The 16,391-nt window shown below is 40.9% G+C and overlaps 1 protein-coding gene across 3 annotated transcripts in view; it reads right to left on the bottom strand.

The window, feature by feature from the left end:
• Positions 1–16,391, bottom strand: part of LOC115464700 (synaptosomal-associated protein 25) — a 161,319-nt gene that overhangs the window by 96,402 nt on the left and 48,526 nt on the right. The window contains exon 1 of one of the 3 annotated variants that reach the window (XM_030195062.1): positions 16,150–16,225. The exons of the other annotated variants lie outside the window; for them this stretch is intronic. The gene's annotated coding sequence lies outside the window, so the exon portion shown is untranslated. Of the gene's footprint in view, positions 1–16,149; positions 16,226–16,391 lie in introns of those variants that run through there. 3 annotated transcript variants of the gene reach the window in all.

Here is a 16,391-nt window from a genome sequence, read left to right as displayed (position 1 = left end):
CAGTATGGTCTATCTAGCACAGTATCCTGTTTTCCAATCAGTGGCTAAGCCAGGTCACAAGTACCTGACAGAAACCCAAATTGTGGCAACATGTCATACTACAAATCCCAGGGCAAGCAGTTGCTTCCCATGTCAGTCTCAATAGCAGACTATGGACTTTTCCTCCAGGAATTTGACCAAACCTTTTTTAAACCTAGATAATCTAACCACTGTTACCATATCCTCCGGCAAAGAGTTCCAGACTTAACTATTCGATGAGTGAAAAAATATTTCCTCCTGTTTGTTTTAAAAAATTTCCATGTAACTTCCTTGAGCGTCCCCTAGTCCCTGTACTTTCGGAAAAAATAAAAATTTGATTTACTTCTACTCGTTCTACACCACTCAGGATTTTGTATACCTCAATCATATCTCCCCTCATCCATCTCTTTTCAAAGCTGAAGAGCCTTAACCTCTTTAGCCTTTTCTCACACGAGAGGAGTTCTGTCCCTTTATCATTTTGGTCGCTCTTCTTTGAACCTTTTCTAATTCCACTATATCTTTTTTTGAGATACAGCAACCAGAACTGAACGCAATACTCAAGGTGCGGATGCACCATGGAGCAATACAAAGTATTTTTGGTCTTATTCACCATCCCTTTCCTAATAATTCCTAGCATCCTATTTGCTTTTTGGCCGCCACCGCCATACACTGAGCAGAAGATTTCAGCATATTATCTACAATGACACCCAGATCTTTTTCTTGAGCATTGACCCCCAAGGTGGACCCTAGCATCAGGTAACTATGATTCAGATTATTCTTTCCAATGTGCATCACCTTGCATTTGTCCATATTAAATTTCATCTGCCATTTGAATGCCTACTCTTCCAATTTCCTAAGGTCTTCCTGCAATATTTCACAGTTTGCACGTGTTTTAACAACCTTGAATAGTTTTATATCATCTGCAAATTTGATCACCTCACTCGTCGTTCCGATTTCCATATTGTTTACAAATATGTTAAATAGTACCGGTCCCAGTACAGATCCCTATGGCACTCCACTGTTCACCCTCCTCCATTGAGAGAAATGACCATTTAACCCTACCCTTTGGTTTCTGTCCAATAACCAATTCCTAATCCACACTAAAACCTTGCCTCCTATCCCATGACTCTTTAATTTTCTCAGGAGTCTCTCATGAGGAACTTTATCAAAAGCTTTGTGAAAATCTAGCTAGCTGGTGCCGTTCGATTATGCCCCTCCATATGTTCCATCTTTGCTTACACTCTATGTTGTCTATTAAAATGCTCTATTATATATTGTGTTGACATTGTAAGTAGTATACTATCCGCCATACTTTGTATTGTAGTTTGAATATTTTTACTGCTGTAATTGACTGTTGCTTATGTTCGACTTATTCTTGCTGTACAATGCCTTGAGTGAATTCCTTCAAAAAGGCAGTAAATAAATCCTAGTAACTAAATAAATAAATAATGATATTCTGCCACTGAATGTATTGTGGTACCCATGTGTAACCTGTCAACTCTGTGCAGTAAATACAGGGCATGCCTCCTGCATTTACCGCACATGCTTTGCACGTATCACACTTTAATAAACGGCCCCTATATTACTCTGTTTCGCTAGCAAATATAGCAGTTAATTCTCTTTGAAAAAGATTTGAAACTGCAATACTACCTAATTTCTTTATTTTACTCATGCAGTACAGCAGAGGGCAAATGATTTATCTCATGGGCTACAGGATTAATCCATCCGAGGAAACATTAAACCAGATGGAGAGAATGGAGAAGGATTGTTCTGTAGCACATGGTCAAGGCAAGACCACATAATCCCACAGAGTAATCTTCTTTAGAGGAAAGCTGGCCTTGTAATTACACCTCATGATAAATTTTATGGTTAGTAGATTGTTGCCAGGGACGAACTCACTGATGAAAATAGATGACAATAAGTAGAAAGTAGCATAATTCAGTTTTGAAAATATCTAATCAACCTAATTTATTGCTAAATATGAATGTAGATAATAGGTGGCAAGTCAGCTTTCATTGCTGTAGCGCATCAATGAAGTCAACTCAAGGGGCAACTATATGGTTTGATGCTGACAACTGTTAGTTTTCGAGCCTGGGTTTGGTTCTGTTTAAGCCATGTTCTATATGTCCAAGACTGAAATAATAGGTACCACATCCGGTAAGAAAGAATGAGCAATTGTCAGGAAGTTAGGGGCTCTTTTACTAAAGGGTTGCTGCATGGCAACCTGGAACTACCGCTCACGGTAGTTCCGCTTCCAGCACATGTCATTTCCGGCGCTGCTGGATTTTCTAAAAAATATATACTGCAGGGGGTTACCCAATGGTAATCAGTCAGTGCAGAAGGCCTTACTGCTACCTCAATAGGTGGCGGAAAGTGCTTCCCCCCCCCCCTCCACATGGCCACACAGTAAGTGCAAGCTTACTGCACAGCTGTTTTTGCAGATGTGGTAAAAAGGGTCCTGGTGTGCTGCCGTCACTGCTAGACCCTTTTTACCGCAGCTTGGTAAAAGGACCCCTTACTTATTTCCACCTTGTCTGTACCTTTTTGAAAGGAGGAAAATTCTCCTACAGAAAGGAAGCTAGCTTAAGCCCTACTCTATAAAGCAAAAAGAAATAAGATTGCCAACGGCAGCAACACAGAGAGTGTATGGTGTCGACAGCACCAAATAAAATAAAGCCTACTATGGAATTAAACAAACAGGGCAATAATTACTGACATGCATTAAGGGAATGATCCTTTCTTTGTGCCAAATAACATTCATTAAATGGCAAAATCCTGTGTTATTTGTCATCAACACAAGATTTTTTAGCACAGTACAGGTTAAGTAATAAAAATAATGTGGCCTGAATAAAAATGTATGTATTCAGCCCTAGTAAATTTCGAAGAGTTTGAATATAGAACTCTTACGCTCCGGTTTACTAAGCAGCTCTAGCGGCTGTCCATGCAGTGGCGTAGGAAGGGGGGTGGGGGGAGCGGTCCGCCCCGGGTGCACGCCACTGGGGGGGGGGTGTCGGCTCCGCGCTGGTGCACTGCCCTCTCTGCCCCGGAACAGGTTACTTCCTGTTCTGGGACAGAGAGAGCAGTGAACCAGCGCGGAGCCGACACACCCCAGCAACGTGCAGTCGGGGCAGATCGGCCCTCCCGCCCGTCCCTCGCCGCAGGTATGTGCTCTGGGGGGGGAGGTATGCACTCCAGGGGGGGGGAGTGCGCTCCAGCGGGAGGAGGGTGCGCCGTGCTGCACCCGGGGTGGCGACCCGCCCCGGGTGTCAGCTCCCCTCGCTACGGCTCTGTGTCCATGTCCACACTAATGCATGGACAGCCACTAGCACTGCTTTGTAAACAAACCCCTAAGTGTTTAAGATTTCTGAGACTAGGGATGGGGGGGTTGTCCCATTACTCCTGATAGTTCAGTGGGGTTTAAACCACTTTAGGCTCCAACAATTGGAATTTTTTCTTTCTCAAAATGATCCTAAACTGACTGCTTTTCAGGTACTCATGACTTTGTTATTGTTTTTTATCAACGTAAAATTAGAAGACAGCTTGTTCTTTCACTATTTTATATATTACCGGGTCAATATTCAGTAGTTCTGTTTTTTTTAATGCCAGCTGCCACTACTTAAATAAATCCAGATATTCAGTGCTGATAGTGGCCACTACTGAACATCTGGATTCAGAGGTTACCACCAGCACTATCTGGATAGCATGAGGGCCACCGAGAGACAAAGCTGAGCCTGGGGCAAACAATGTTAAGGGCCCTCCCCACTCTCTCTGACATACCTGCGCCCCCCTGCACCCCCATACCCACCTGACCTCCTGTAGTTTGCATGCAAATGAACCATATGGTTGTGAAGCAGTAACTTACTGCTCAGTCTCCTGCTCCTGTGCAGGGGCCTTCTACTGCTTCCCTGGATTTGAAGAGAGGCTTCAGGTGGCAGGCAGAAGGCTGGCTCGTTCTCCTGCTCCTGTGCCTGTTTATCATATCAGTTTTGTTCTGCTAGTCATCGGTCCTTCTTCCTGTCACATCCCACCTATGTGGAAACAGGAAGTTACTTCAAAGGAGGTGGGGCATGGCAGGAAGAAGGACCTATTGCCAGTAGAGCAGAATTAAGGTGATAACCCGGAACAGGAGACCAATCCAGCCTTCTGTCTGTCACTGGAAGCCTCCCTTCTCTCTTGATCGCTGCTGCGGCAAGTACAGGATAGTACAGGGTAGTCAGAAGGGAGGAAAAGATGCTGGCATCACTGAAAAAAAGCTTTTCTATTGCCACCGAGCCCGAGAGAATTTTTCCTTCCCCTGCCCCCTCTTGGTGGGCCTGGATAGCATCAATATTTAACCTGCTATCCAGCATGCCGCAAGCACATCCACATGTATCCTGAAGCTATTTTAGAAAAGGTTCTACGTTGGCTGATCCTGTTCTAAAATTCCATCAGAACTCAGCAGTCCTGACCTGGACATTTCAATTCCAATTTCTGTATTCTGTCTAAAATAAGACTCCACATGTTTACTATCCACCAGTAAATGTATAATGTCCTTTCAAAACTGAACCAAAGAATCTTAGAAACTCCCATTTGTTCTATCAAATATTGTTCCAGCATCAAGTGGCAGGAGCATTCTAGGTGTTTCAACTGAACCTGCAATAAGTGTAACACTTAAATTTCTCCTGAAATGATCAAAAGTCCAACTTTTTGGACAAATTCTATATTTGTCTATATTTGACAAAGAATTCTGTCTTTAAGACCCACAGTTAGAGCTGTTACTTATGACTTAAGCATGACAACAAATTAGAAACAATTTAACCATATTTAAAAAAAATTAACTATCCAGACTTTTTAACTTGGCTGTCATTGCTGATTTTGTAATCGGGTGTTGTTTCTGCCACCTGTTTGGATGACATGTTTAATCAATAAACATTGTACCTTATTTTATAATGGAGTTTTATTACTATTGCTGTCTTCCCATCCCCCTGCTCTGCCTTTCATTTGATCATTAAAAATTTTAAATGAGGCAGACCTAGGCATTTAGAGCAATTGCAAAAGAACAGAAAAGGTTTTCTCTCTCTCTCTCTGGAACTTTCATTTCTCTCTCATTGGGAAGTCAGCTCTTTTGCATCCCAATAGTAAGGTTGCAGTAGAGACCATAGTAGACTGGGAGCTCATTTTCAAAACACTTAGATTTACAAAGTTCCTTAGGCTTATTTTTGAAAGAGAAGGACATCCATCTTTCAACACAAATCGGAAGATGGATGTCCTTCTCCCAGGGACGTCCAAATCGGTATAATCAAAACCCGATTTAGGACGTCTCCAACTGCACTCCATCTCAAGGGCGGCCAAAGTTCAAGGGGGCATGTCAGAGGCATCGCAAAGGAGGGACTTGGGTGTGCCTAACTCTTGGATGTCTTTGACCCATAATCGAAAAAAGCAAGGACGTCCATGACGAACACTTGGACGTTTTCACCTGGACCTGTTTTTCTTACGACTAAGGCACAAAATGGTGCCTGAAATAACCAGATGACCACCAAAGAGAATCGTGGATGACCTCCCGTTAACACCCTCCCGCCCTCAAAAAACATCTTTAAAAATATGTCGTACCAGCCTCTATGCCAGCCTCAGATGTCATACTCAGGTCCATGGCAGCGCATGCAGGTCCCTGGAGCAGTTTTAGTGGGTACTGCAGTGCACTTCAGACAGGCAGACCGAGGCCCATACCCCCCCTACCTGTTGCATTTGTGGAGGGAACAGCGAGCTGTCCAAAACCCACCACAAACCCACTGTACCCATATATAGGTGCCCCCTTCATCCGTAAGGGCTATGGTAGTGTACAGTTGTGGGTAGTGGGTTTTGGGGGGGGGGGTTGGGGGCTCAGCACACAAGATAAGGGAGCTATGTTCCTGGGAGCAATTTATGAAGTCCGCTGCAGTGCCCCCTAGGGTGCCTGGTTGGTGTCCTGGCATGTCAGGGGGACCAGTGTACTACAAATGCTGGCTCCTCCCAAGACCAAATGGCTTGCATTTGGCCATTTTGGACATGGAGGTCTTTGATTTTGAAAATCGCCGAAAGTTAGAAACGTCCATGTCTAGGGATGACCAAATCTAGGGACGTCCAAATTTAAGGATTTGGATGTCTCTGACGGTATTTTCGAAATGAAAGATGGACACACATCTTGTTTCAAAAATACGGGTTTCCCCGCCCCTGGATTTTGCCATTTTGCAAGGACATCTAAATCGCAGCTTGGATGTCCCTTTCAAAAATGCCCCTCTATGGAGCTAATTTTCAAAACAGAAAAACATCTAAAAAGTGGCATAAATCTGCATTTGGACATTTTTTTCTCACAAAAAAACGTCCAAATTGGTATTTTCAAAACCAATTTAGACATTTTTCTATTAAGTCCATCAGAAATTTGTTCAAATCACAAGGGGACATGTCAGGGGCATGTTAAGGGCGGGATCTGGGTGTTCCTAACACTTGAATGTTTTTAGCCATATTGGAACAAAACAAAACAGTCCAGGACTAAAGACATTTTGAACTAGATCTGTTTTTATAATGAATAAGGCACAAAAAGGTGCCCTGAATGACAAGATGACCACTGGAGGGAATCATGGATGACCTCTCCTTACTCCCCCAATGGTCACTAACCCCTTCCCCCCCCCCCCCCCCCCAAAAATGTGATTTAAAACATTACTTGCCAGCCTCTATGTCAGCCTCTATGACAGCCTTAGATGTAATACTCAGGTCCATTACAGCAGCATGCAGGTCCATGGAGTAGTGTAGTGGTAGATGCAGTGCAGTGTACTGCAGACAGGTGGACCCAGGCCCATACCTACCCCTACCTGTTACACTTCTGGAGCAAACTGTGAGCCCTCCAAAACTCACCAGAAACCCACTGTCCCCACATATAGGTGCTCCCTTCTCCCGTAAGGGCTATGGTAGTGATGTACAGTTGGGGGTAGTGGATTTTGGGTGGGTTTGGGGAGGGCTCAGCATACAAGATAAGGGAGCAATGGTCAGATGTTTATCTGATAGCATTTTATGAATTCCACTGCAGTGTCCCCTAGGGTGCCCTATTGCTTTCCTGGGATGTCTGGGGGACCAGTCTACTAAAAATGCTAGCTCCTCCTATATCCCAATGGCTTGATTTTGTGTGTTTTGCACTTGGACTTTTCTTTTTAAATAGACCAAAAAACAAAACGTCCAAATCACAAAACCTTGTTCTAAGCAGTATTTTTGAAAAAAAAAAAGATAGATGTTTTTCTTTTTTGAAAATGATCTTCTTTCCTATTCAGATTTTGGATGTTTGTTTGCAAAACGCCCGAAGTTGGACTTAGACATCGTATCGAAAATGCCCCTCTATATAACTTTGTAAGTCTAAGTGCTTTGAAAATATGTCTGTCTCTTTAAATAAAGAGCAGACAGATTTTCAAGACTGCAAATTATCACAGTTAACTGCTGAGCAAGTTGTAAGTAGGAATGACAAACATTGTTTGAAATGTCTGTATGCAAATACCAGAAGCCTAAGAAATAAGATGGGAGAGTTAGAATATATTGCACTAAATGAAAAGATAGATATAACAGGCATCTCTGAGACCTGATGGAAGTAAGATAACCAATGGGATACTGTCATACCAGGGTACAAATTATATTGCAGTGATAGGGTGGACTGAAATGGTGGAGGGGTAGCATTATATATAGTCTATTCAATTCAAGAAGGGCCTTGAATTGAATAGACTAAAAATTCAGCAGGACACAAAACACATCTTGGATAGAAATTCCATGTGTAAAGGGGAAAAAGGATATTGATAGGAGTGTACTACCATCCACCTGGCCAGGATGAACAGACAGATGCAGAAATATCAGAAATCAGGGACGCTAAAAACAGGGGACACTCATGGAAGTTATATGGAAATACTTTTAAAACAAACAGGATGAAGAAGTGTTTCACTCAATGAATAGTTAAGTTCTGGAACTCATTGCCAGAGGATGTAGCAGCAATTAGAGTATCTGGGTTTAAAAAAGGTTTGGACAAGTTCCTGGAGCAATCATCCATTGTCTGCTAATGAGATAGACATGGGGGAAGTCACTGCTGTCCCTGGGATTAATAGAATGGAATCTGGATACTATTTGGGATTCTGCCAGGTACCTTTGACCTGGATTGGCCACAGTTGGAAACAGGATACAGGGCTGCCCACTATGGCTATTCTTATGTTCTTAGACTTTTATAATGCTTTACCAGACCAAAGGGGTTTTCACAAGGCAGTGTATGATCCCCTTATACAGGTCCCACCTGATATTCTGGACCCATATGAGTTTCAGCAGATAGCACAACTCTGGTGAGAGCCATATATTCAATGCCTGTGCACTACTATGGTCTGACATTGAATATCCGGGGCTAATTTAGCTGGTGACAGTTGGCATTTAAAAATATGCTGTCCATGACCATCTGAATATTGACTGGTACGATTCTGAAGTAATTTCCCTTCTGAAGTTCACTGGAGAACTTGTTTTGCTGACATCAGTTACTGGCCACTGTTTGGTGCTGAACCAGGATATCTGATAGACAGAGATAACCCACTGTAAACTGGAATCCTGTCATTGCATTGAAGTTGTCTATCATGGGAACAGTTGTATTCAGAGCTTCCATAGATGTGCTTAAATCTTAGTCAAACAATGTGAGATGTTTCTCAGGGAGATGTAGAAAGTGAATTTCCTGGCAGATGACCTGTTTGCCTATAGAAGTCTATAGAGTAACTAAAGCTATTTGGATTTGAACTGATCTGAATAGGAATATATTTGTCTTAAGTAAAATGATCATTTAATTTATAAGCTACATCATCAATGGACAATATACAATTTTCTGCCATTAACCAGCAAATAGGAACAGTTCATCTAGAGATCTCTCAGAAGTTTCTACTGCAGGAATCATTTGGTGTCAAGACAAACATATTATTGTGTTTTATAAGCAATACACATATAAGGAAAAAAGAAAAATCCCTCATGAACTGTTCAGATCTTGTGCATTTAAATAGCTAAGCTGAGGTTAAGAGGAATTCTTGGATATGAACAGCATACAGAGCAAGAAAACTTAGGGCTTCTTTTATAAAGCTGCACTATCAATTCCCCTGTGGTAAATATGAAGAAGCCTATAGGGATTGAATGGGCTTCTTCTCATTTGCTGCATAGGAATCGTGAGTGTGGCTTTGTAAAAGAAGCCCTTAATGACATTTTAATAAAACATCATTTGTCTCTGTTATCTTATTATGTAATCTGCTGTGAACTGAAAGGTAAAGCAGAATATAAATGTACATATTAAATTAAATTAAATGTATTCTCTATGAATTTTAGAAGTAAATATATCTGCTATAATAACCTTTGAATTAGTAGAGCTGAACATTTTATAATCAACTTCCTCTTTTAAGAACAATAGAAGCCTGAAATAAGAGAATTTACTATCAGGTCAATCAAAATGGTTTTTCACTTTGTCAATGGTTTAGGATTCAGGTGACGTGTATTGATAAGCACTCTCTAATTAAGAGAAATTAAGGGGGACGTAGGAGTAGAAAAGGTAATAATGTAGAAAATGATATCAATTAATTTATTTCTAATGTTTGCGTCCTTTCTGATAATGTTCTGTTGCTATGAGATGTTAATCTTCATTTGGACAAAACTAATGACTCCCATACTAAGAATCTTTAGCTTCTTAAACCATTGGCAATTCTCCCTCTTTACTGGTAGCCCCTATCATATTAAAGGTCACCAGCCAGACCTGTTAGCATATAGATTCACCGACCCTATAAATTTCTACATCTTGAAACCATCTTGTTCTCCCACTCCTTGGTCTGATCACAGCAAGCTGACTCTAACACATTATTGGAAAGAAGCTGTAACTGTCAGCAGGTCGGTAAACAAATTATCCACCTTTGTAACAAGAAGCAAAGTTAATGCTACTGAATTCTGGTTTCATATACCATTTGACCAGTTACTGATAGCTTCTTCTTCTTCTTCTTTGGAGTTCTTTCAATATTGGGATAACACAAGTAGGAGGATATTGGACTTAATAGTGCCCGAAAGAACAAAATTGAGGCCCACTAACAAATGGTTTATAGATAAACTCCTTGAAACATCTGTGGCATAGTCCTATACTGGTTCAATGGTTTTCTGAAATCTAGACAATATCAAGTAAAGCAGACTGGTCTTTTGTCTCCACCTTGGTCCTCTGTTTGTAGCGTTCCACAGGGCTCCCCTCTTTCTCCCATTTTGTTCAATTTAATGATGGCTCCACTAGGTACTTTACTAGAATCCAGAAGTTTTAATACCGTTATTTATGCCAATGATGTTACCATTTACATCCCATTTATAGACAATATAGTTGAAATCTTACCTACTATCAAATCTGGTTTTGATCTGATGGAATCCTGGGCTGCTGATTTCAAATTAAAACTAAAGAAAGACAAAACCAAGTTCCTAATCCTGACTAATCCCTATCACCCTATGGCTATTAGGAACTTCACTATAGATAATATGACGTACCTGTTAGTTACAGCTATGAATTTCTTAGGTATAACCATTGACCAGTATTTGTCATTTGAACCTCAGATATCTAAGGTGATATCCAGTGTCTTTAACACAGTGTGCAAGCTAAAGCGATTGAGACCTTTCCAAATACAATCATCCCTTCTTTGGTCCAAACACTAGTACTCTCTAAGTATGACTATTGCAATGTTGTTTACTCAGGTACAAAGTACTCTTTAGTCAAGAAACTTCAATAAGTGCAGAACACTGCTACCCATCTTATTTGTAAAGTTCCTCGTTATACCAAGACAACTCCTCTCCTGGTTAAATTACATTGGCTTCCAATAAATTCTCAGATTACCTTTAAACTTTGTATACTTGTTTATCAAATTTTGTATGGTTTATTACCTTGCTACTTGCAAAACCTGATAGAACTGCCTTTATAAAATGTTTTTCCTACATCTAGGAACTATCTCATCCTTCATTATCCAAGCTGTAAGAAACTTCATTTTAAGTCTATTCATAATACAGGCTTTACCTATCAAGGTACAAATATATGGAATTTTCTGCCTAATCCATTGATATGTTACCAATTACCTCTTATCTCATAAGCTGTTGAAAAGTATTTTTATTTATTAAATCCCTTACTCATACTAGCAATTGTTAGCTCTCAGGCATGCTTGGAACCCTGCTCTTGTTATTTAAAAGTAGTGAAGTTTGAGTACTGTATTGTTACTATCCACCTTATAATTGAAAGAGAAAAATGCCTAGATTTCGACCCAAATCGGGAGATAGACGTTTATCTCACAAAAACGAATAAATCGGTATAATGGAAAGTCGATTTTGGACGTTTTCAACTGCATTCCATCGCGGAAGCGTGCAAAGTTGACGGGGGCGTGTCGGAGGCGTGGCGAAGGTGGAACTGGGGTGTGGTTATCGGCCGAGAGATGGACACCTTTCGCCGATAATGGAAAAAAAGTATGCATTTGTGGCTAGAATTTAGGGCACTTTTCCTGGACCCTGTTTTTTCACGAATAAGGCCCCAAAAAGTGCCTTAAATGACCAGATTACCACCAGAGGGAATCGGGGATGACCTCCCCTGACTCCCCCAGTGGTCACTAACCCCCTCCCACCACAAAAAATGATGTTTCACAACTTTTATTTTCACCCTCAAATGTCATTCCCACCTCCCTGACAGCAGTATGCAGGTCCCTGGAGCAGTTGTTAGGGGGTGCAGTGGACTTCAGGCAGGTGGACCCAGGCCCATCCCCCCCCCCTACCTGTTACAATTGTGCTGCTTAATGCTTAGTCGTCCAACCCCCCCCCCAAACCCACTGTACCCACATGTAGGTGCCCCCCTTCACCCCTTAGGGCTATAGTAATGGTGTAGACTTGTGGGCAGTGGGTTTTGAGGGGGATTTGGGGAGCTCAACACACAAGGGAAGGGTGCTATGCACCTGGGAGCTCTTTTACCTTTTTTTTGTTTTTGTAAAAGTGCCCCCTAGGGTGCCCAGTTGGTGTCCTGGCATGTGAGAGGGACCAGTGCACTACAAATCCTGGCCCCTCCCACGAACAAATGCCTTGGATTTATTCGTTTTTGAGCTGGGCGCTTTCATTTTCCATTATCACTGAAAAACAAAAACGCCCAGCTCACAAATTGTCGAATAAAACATGGACGTTTATTTTTTTGGAAAATACGGTTCGATCCGCCCCTTCACGGACCCATTCTCGGAGATAAACGCCCATGGAGATAGACGTTTTCGTTCAATTATGCCCCTCCACGTATGCTATTACTAATTGTACTGTACTTTTTGAAAATGTTTATTGTTAGCCACATTGAACCCAAACTTGTTTGGGGTAATGCGAGATATAAATGTCATAAATTAATTAATTACTTAAAAAAATAAATAAAATAGTCTAGTCAAAGTTCACCTGAAATGAAGGCTGGAACTGAGATAAAGTTCGCCTGTATAGAGAAGGGGTGTAATAACCCCTGTACAAGGAGTACAAGGAGTTCAATTACCATGCCTATAGGAAGTTTGTCAAGAGGAGTGTTTTCTACCATTGATAAGCCTCATTTCCTAGGTCAGAGTACCACAGAAAGATTGCCACCCCCACTCAAAAAAAGCTCTAATCACCTTCCATAAAACCACCGCAAAAGCCAGAGGATCTCAGATCACAAACAAAAAGTTGAAGAATTCTGAAGAATACCAACAGGAGAGATCACAATACAAAGATGAAGCCTGAAGAACACCACCAGAAGAGATCCAACAAGAAGAAGAAGGAGCCTTGGAGATCCTGCCAAAAGACTGAGGAACTCTAGGATCCCAGAAGAAGGAGCCAAGCAAGTGTGAGAGGGGAAATCTGGTCCAGCAAGAGATGATTAATTTCTTTGGGTAATTTTGGAAGTAAAGTAGCTGTTAAAGAAACACAGTGGCTGGTACCTAGAACTGTGGTCATATACTCTTTTAAACATTGCATGCAATATATTAATTCTAAATTATTGTCCATCAATAAATTTATTATCCCAGGCAAATACAATCCCTGTGTGATATATCCATATAGAAAAGAATACAGGAAATGTTAAGACATATTTTCTCTTTTACACTCTTATGTTCTGAAAAGAAAAGCATGGGAGTTTAGCACTACTGCTGCTCATACTTACTGAAAGTTATGCAGTGCCAGAAGGAACAGCTATTCAGGGAACACTGCCAGAAGTAATTAGGAACAAAATGAGAGAGGATGGGAGAATGACAAAGTGGTAGAAACTGCCTGTGGGCAGGAATGGGAAACTGACTGATGGGATAGCTGGAAAAAGACCAGGATGGCTGACTGGAAACTGGCTGGGGCTGGAAGGCTGGAAGTAATTGGAAACTGGTCAACAGCCAGGACATGGGAGATTGGTGGAGGATGGGTCAACTAGAGATTGATTGCTGTCTTGGGGTAGCTGGAGATTGGTTGGAGACAAGGAGAGAGTTGTCATGGGAGATCAGCTTAGGCACAGATACAGTGCTGAGCAGGTTGAGCTGTGGCCAGAGAAAGAGAAAAGATGGCGGGGGGTGGGGGGGGGAGAGATAAATTGAAGATGGGAAGAGAGTGAGAGAATAAGGGTGATAAGAGTGATGTTGTAAGGGCAGTGAAAGAGAGCATGTGGTATACCTGTGTATGTGTGCCAACAAAATGGCATACACTTACATATGTATGAGGACAGGCATTCCCAGGGCATAGTTTGGGTGACCAAGAGAAAGGTTTTCAATAATAGACAAGCATAGGCTGGATCTTGGTACCTATTTTCTAAATACACACAGATGTCTAAGTTGCCTTAATAAAACAGGCTTCAAATAGACACCTTTTGGACTTCTCACATAGATATCCTGTTATAAAATAAACCCATAATGCATATTACTGCTGCCTGCTATTTTGTGTTCCCCTTGAGCTTCATGGATTACCAAATTAAAATCCCTGAACACGTGATGCCCTGGAGATTATGTACTATTTATAGTACTCCCGGGGGAGTTCTGTCACCAAAACTTAAAACTGGGCATCTTTAAGTAAAATCTTTTTCCTTACTGCAGTTTTAAATTAATTCTTACTCAAAGCAAGGGATTATGCAACATTTTACAAAATTTAATAACATTGTACACAGATTTTTTTTGGGGGGGAGGGGAAATTCCCCAATGAGTATAAGATGCTTTTTTTTAATGACGTGGAAGCTTTCTAGTGGAAGTGTCTATAAACCACAGTAACTGATGGAACAGAAAAAGAATGCACTTGTAATTTACAAATTTGCACTTCCACTATGTGAATGCCTTTTGACTGCAGAGCTGAAACTCTGCAGAATGAAGAGGTTTTCAGAGCTCAATGGTAAAACATTTTTTCTTAATTCAGACCTCCAGGCCAGTGTAGAAATACATTACAATTAAATACAGGATACCCAATTTCAATATATTTTTGTGTTTGGCTAGTAGTAGGTTTGAAGTGCAAAAATATAGAAGTACTTGGCAGCCTAAAATTTAAGGCCATTCAGAAATAATTCATTGAATATCTCCTATTGTTCCACAGAAAAAATAATAAGAGGAAAAAAGGAATCCTGCTTTATACAAAAAATAACAAAGGGACTGGTGATACATTACAGACCAACCGTTCTTTCCTTCAGAAAAAAAAAATTATAGATGACAAATAGGAGACTTAAATCCCTCTGTACACTAAAAATTTGTAAACATTTCATGAGTGAAGATCATCTTAGATGCTAAAGTGGTATTTAAGGTGGCAATGAAAGTCTGGCAACATTAACTAGACCCAGGTGTAAAGCCAATTCGATTTTTCCCCCTCTTTTATAGCCACACTTTCTCTAGTCCAATTTTTCCCTATTTTAGAAAGAACCCGATACTTTTAACTGGACTTTTGGAAAGTGACCAGTTATCTTGATTATGAATATTCAGCACATATATAATCACAAAAAATATGCCAGTTTTTTCAGTTCTCCAATACGCTAAGGAATTGTTAAAATCCACCTCTTTAAACCTTGAAACATTCTTCCCACCCTATTGAACTCCACTTCAGAGCAGTTCCCTCCCCCTCGCTCTCTCACCACAACAGCAGTAATTACTAATGCCCAGGCACGTAAATCTAGTAGCTCTTCTGCCTTTCCTTTGACGCAACTACGCAGAGCAGTCTGGACGTGCGGCAGGATTGCATCCCTGTCAAGTTTCAACATTTCTAACTTTTTTTTTACTAGCATGCACCCTAAATAACTGAAGCTTATATCTTTTTTTCAACTTTCAAAAACTGCAGACTTAGCAAATATCTCTGATCCCCTAGATCATGGCTGCATCTGCAATAAATTACCATGATTTAGGCATGCACATAAATGCATGTATGGCAACCTGGGAAAAATAATGCTTACAGTAGCTATAATGGAGCATATATATTATCTTATTGCAGACAAATATATACATGAATATCACGCACATAAACATAAAACAAGATTGTTGCAAATCAGACATTTCTTACATCGAAACAGATTCTGCCATGTTCTAATCCAAAAGAGAAGGTGTACCATTTATGAACATTACTCTGCTAAATATCAAAGCATATTATTTTAATTTAAAAGGACAAAGCATAAAATGTGTAACGAGATGCGCTTTCATGCTAGATTGATCTTGTGGAGCCAGTGGTACGTGGGTGTGAAATAGCGTGCAATAATGGTACAAAATACATTTACAGTAACCAGAAAGACAAGCACATTCTCTCTGCACTAGCTCTGCAGTCCAGCGCTGTCCAAGGTGCTGCTCCTTTTGAAACCACCCACGAGCGCCTGCCCAGGCTTCACACTGCATACACATCAATCATACTAAGCTGCTCATACAGAAAAAAGGTAACCCCTCTCCCTTCTTCAAATTAAAAAAAAAAGCCCTTCTATTTCAATATTAACAATCACATTTCCGTATTATCAAAATTACGAGAAAATGCATTATTGTAACTGGAGTAGGGCCAAATGCTGAATGATTTGTTTTAAAATTCCGCTGAACATGCAGATCAGCTTTGGTGGTTTCAGTCTGCATCAGTGTTTCCTCATAAACGCAGTCTTTCTTCCAACTGACTGTACAGAAATTATGCGCCCCTTACCTTGGTTTCTGTGGAGTTCAATTCATTAGAGGCTTTTCATGGAAACTAGACTGTTTAAGGCAACAGATTTGAGAAGACAAGACCAGCCGTGCTTGACCTCTTCCAGTCTTCTTCTTCAATGGAAAAGAGCTGTGCCCTCATCAAAGATGGCCATCCTTTTGACGTCATTCGTTTTCAATACACATCTATCAAGGGGCGTAAGGGATGGGGAGGTAAAGCAAGCTCGGGGAGTTTGAGTCATT

Source organism: Microcaecilia unicolor, chromosome 3 (assembly GCF_901765095.1).
Source record: "Microcaecilia unicolor chromosome 3, aMicUni1.1, whole genome shotgun sequence".
NCBI lineage: Eukaryota > Metazoa > Chordata > Amphibia > Gymnophiona > Siphonopidae > Microcaecilia > Microcaecilia unicolor.
This window is presented reverse-complemented; position numbering and strand designations above follow the sequence as displayed.